We start from the raw sequence: 4,126 nt of genomic DNA, 5'->3' as shown, positions 1-4,126 counted from the left end.
AATCATTACAATTGTAGCCCTCTCTAAAATCAGTTTTACAGTCAATGACTTAAAATAACATCAGGAAACAAAAATATATACTATTGTCAGCCACACATTCAGCTGTGTTTGTGCTGTGCATGCAGTAGTGCAGAAGATAACAATATAAAGCGTCATTTCAAATTTTGAAATATTATTTTCACGCGTGGCATAAGGAAAAAACAGTTCGAGTTACTTTCTAGCCCAGCCATGGAATAAACTGGAGTTGGAGAGGGTGTGTTTGTGTGCACAACAGAGTTTATACTACAATATGCATCTTTATGTATTATGTATTCAGTTTTCTCACATTTTTCTCAGTGGGCAGATATTGTGCTGTACTTCTTGGAATACCTGAGAAAAACATTTCTACAAATCGCATTACTTGTCTATACGGATACTATAAGGAGCACAAAATAGGCAGGGAGAGTCTTCATCATATAAAGCCTTTTTTGATTCTTCCCCCCCCATCTTCTGTAACAACATAAAAGATACTGTTATGACAAGTACTCCGGTAGTTCATTCTTTCATTTATAATTTAACCACAGCCTATATAACCTAATCAGAAAAATGTGGAGCATGATTAGTACAACAATCAAATACAGTTGGGCTCCTTGAACAACTCAAAGAACAATGCAAAAGAAAGCAAAAAGAGAAAGAAGGGGAAAAGGCAAGGAAAAACATTGCAAGCATATCAGAAAATATGTGGTATTTCTTTAATATTTCATTTTAAACTACCTAATTGTGTTTTTAAGCTTCGGTTCCTGTAATTTTGCAAGACGAGGCATTCCAGTGAGAAAACATATGGTAAGGGATTTTTAAACCACATAGCTAGAGTGCATCATAGACTTATCTGCTGCTTTAGTGTCACAAAAATCCACCACTGAATTTATCCAGTCACCCATTAAAGAAAGAAAAGAATTAAAGGAAAAGGAGTTTAAAAAAAAAATCCCCAAATGCGACAAAAAACTCCTGGCAAGTGCCACGGGGTTGAAGCAGCAGCTCGGTGGATGTGCGAGCCTTCCCCGGCAGGAAAAGTGGCAATTAGCTCTCTCAAGGCTGCCGGTTATTTCAGGATACCGCATAGTAAATATCGCATTCGGTTGTGACAAACTGTCATTAGCGACGACTTGTACCGGCGGCTCGGCTAAAATGAGTTCTAATGAACCTCGGGCCTGGGGTTGAGGGCGAACTTTAAATTGCGGCCCTTTCTCAAAGGTTTTCCCAGGCGCACACCCAGCGCCGCCTGTACCCGTCAGGAGTGAAGCGAGGGGTGTTTGAGCTCGGCATGTAGGAGCCAGGAGACATTTTCCCGGAGGATCCCACTGAATCAGCACTTTATTTGGCACTTTCTGAGGGGATGTCAAGCCGTAATAACGACAAACTTTGACATTTGCATGTGGCGCGGAGAACCGGGCACTTTGAGAGGATGCTCCAGCTCCTGGGGATGCAGAGGGATGCAGGGGGATGTTCTCACCCCAGCATCCTTCCCCCAAACCCCTGCTTCTGGCTGGAGCAGGAAGGGTTTGCTTAAGCTGAGCCTAAGGTAAGGGGAGGACACAGCCAGGCTCGGCTGTAATTTCAGGCAACACCTGGAACAAAGTCACCGCAACAAACGCCAAAGGAAATCAGAGCGCCTTGGCACCGACGTGAAGTCTCCTGGTTCTGCGGGAAGCGGAGTTAAAACGAAACTTTTAAGTCTCGGTGCGAAGCAAAGGAAACACCGCAGTCCAACAGCCTTTAGTTCGAGCTCAATATAACGTTTTGCAAGCCGTGCGAGAAAGCAGGGAGCTGCCAGGGGGTTGTTCAGAAACGCTGCAACATAAATTACCCCCTTGAAAACCTTTCCTCTACATAGACGTGAAAAGTAGTTAGTCTTGCTGCTTAGATATATATACACACACGTATATATATCAGTGCAAGCTCCTGCCTCCCCATCCTGTTATCATCTAAATTTACCTGGAACTGGGCTTCGCTTTTTTGCTGCTTATCTTGCTTTTAAAAGGCAAACTCTTAACCTCTTGCACTTCCAGGAATCCCCCAAGGTTGGCTGCTTTGTTCCCTGTGGGAATTTCTAAGTGTAAGGACTGAGAAAAGTGTAAGGTGTTAATCTTGATAATTAGTGCACAAAACCAATTAGAGGTCCAAAAAACCTTAAGGCACAGAAAGTGATTTTTTGTTTATTTGCTTACCTTATTAAGTTAAATATCTGTCTGAATTAATCACTAATGAATGTGAAGAAGGCTCAATAGCACTGCCTTAATGAACAGCAGTGTCAAATGCATTTTACAGGGTACCAAATCACTGGGTATAGAAAGCCAAGTTGCTATTCAAAATTACTTTTCTGCCCAATTTTCTGTTTGTAAAGCAGTAAATTATTTACATTTATTGTCCTTATTTAAGCACTTAAACAGTATGAATGGAGTACAGGCACATTTTAAAAATATAGAATCATTACGCAACCCTGCTGCTGGAAATTCATGTTGTTTTCCCCTCCAGGCTGCCTCCCCCCCCGGCTTGCTTTTACAATTCTTGCAACACCACGTTATTAGATTAAACATATTTTTCTCTGCAATTTATTATTTCGCACACTTTCAGAGAAGTGCTGTAGGACTTAAATTGTGCACACTAAGAACAGCCCCTTTCATACTTTGCTCGAGCAAAGTTGGTGTGTTTTCTGGATAAAACTGCACTATATTTCACCCAAATAACTGCATTTTCACTCTCTTTCCATCCATTATTCACACCATAAACATCTGCATTGTAAACGTCAGATGTACTAATTGTCATGTTTCCAGCTCTGGGTATTAAGTGAACGTGTTCAGTGTTACTCTTTCGGCTATAAAAAGAAAAAATTTAGAAAATTCTTATTTCTCCACGAATGTCCAAATGCATTTCCCTTTATTTCTCGAGCAGGCACCGAGGCTTTTGCAGCTATCTCTTACACTTTTTTTTCCCTGCTTTGGAAAGCCTTCGTGAAACCTTTTGGTGCTGCGGATTTTGGCAGCGCAGGAGGAAGGTGAGCGGCCCCACCAGCCCCGCGGTGCAGACACATCACGGAGCAGAATGGAAGGAAAAGCCTCACAGCCCAGGAGCAGAAAAAGTGGGAATCCACAGCCTTCTAGGATCTCCTTCAAGGTGATTTTTTTTGTTGTTGTTTTTTAATTGCAGCCTGCAGAACAATCAAGTAAACGTTTTGTAGTAAATACGTAGCCAAAGGGTTGCAAGAGGAAAACTTTTGTTCATTATTTTAGGGATGAAATGCTTTGTATGAGCACAGAAGCCGCGTGAAAGCTTCTGCACGTAACCTGGTGTGGATACACACCGATCCAGACCCTGGGAGTTAGTCCTTTCCTACCTCGCCTTATTAAAATAAACAGTAATAACCCTTCGAAATACATGTTGGGGGGGGGGGGGGGCGAAATTACAAACTGCATCCTGCAGATTTAACTATTTCAGCGATTTGCTCTTAACAACATTAATGTTAAAAAGTCCCTATTCAGAAGAAGTTATACAGGAGCGAACATCACAATGGATCTAATTAAAAGAACGGTGAGAATAAAAAGAAGAACGATATTAAATTATCTGTACAAGCCGCAGTCCGGAGTGGGACAGAATATCAGCCCCGTCTCCTGCGCATCTTTGTTGCTTAATCCCAAAAGTGTGTGTAATGGGGTGTTGCTGTAGTTCCTGTCATATGTTAAGATTTGGTGGTGGGGGGGGTCTATATTTTTTGGGGGGGTGATATATTTTGCTTTAAAAAAAGGGGAGAAATAAGGAAAAATGTGCTGGGAATTAAGGGAGGGTAAAGCGGAGCCTTCGGGTCCCCCCCCAACCCCCCGACCCCCCCCCGCCCCGGACCTGGGTCCGGGGCGGGGGGGGGTCGGGGGGTTGGGGGGGGACCCGGAGGCTCCTGACGGTGAATCCCGATTGTAGCCACGAGGGGGCGCTGTGGTTCTGTGAGCTGTGGTCCAGGGGGGGATGGAGGGAGAGGAGGGAGGAGGGATGAAGGATGGAGAGGAGGGAGGGAAGGAAGAGGGAGAGGAGGGAGGGAAGAAGGAGAAGAGGGAGGAAAGAGGGAGAGGAGGGAGCTCCTCTTCCCAAGTTCCTG

The 4,126-nt window shown here is 43.8% G+C and overlaps 1 long non-coding RNA gene across 2 annotated transcripts in view; it reads left to right on the top strand.

Moving 5' to 3' along the window:
* The first annotated feature begins 2,534 nt into the window (after window positions 1-2,534).
* Window positions 2,535-4,126, top strand: part of LOC110364229 (uncharacterized) — a 5,856-nt gene continuing 4,264 nt past the window's right edge. The window contains exons 1-2 of one of the 2 annotated variants that reach the window (XR_010473359.1): window positions 2,535-2,683; window positions 2,986-3,153. This is a non-coding gene — a long non-coding RNA (uncharacterized LOC110364229). Of the gene's footprint in view, window positions 2,684-2,931; window positions 3,154-4,126 lie in introns of both variants that reach the window. The other variant, XR_010473358.1, reaches the window with a different exon arrangement.

The sequence above is a fragment of the Columba livia genome, chromosome 6 (genome assembly GCF_036013475.1).
Source record: "Columba livia isolate bColLiv1 breed racing homer chromosome 6, bColLiv1.pat.W.v2, whole genome shotgun sequence".
Lineage (NCBI taxonomy): Eukaryota > Metazoa > Chordata > Aves > Columbiformes > Columbidae > Columba > Columba livia.
This window is presented reverse-complemented; position numbering and strand designations above follow the sequence as displayed.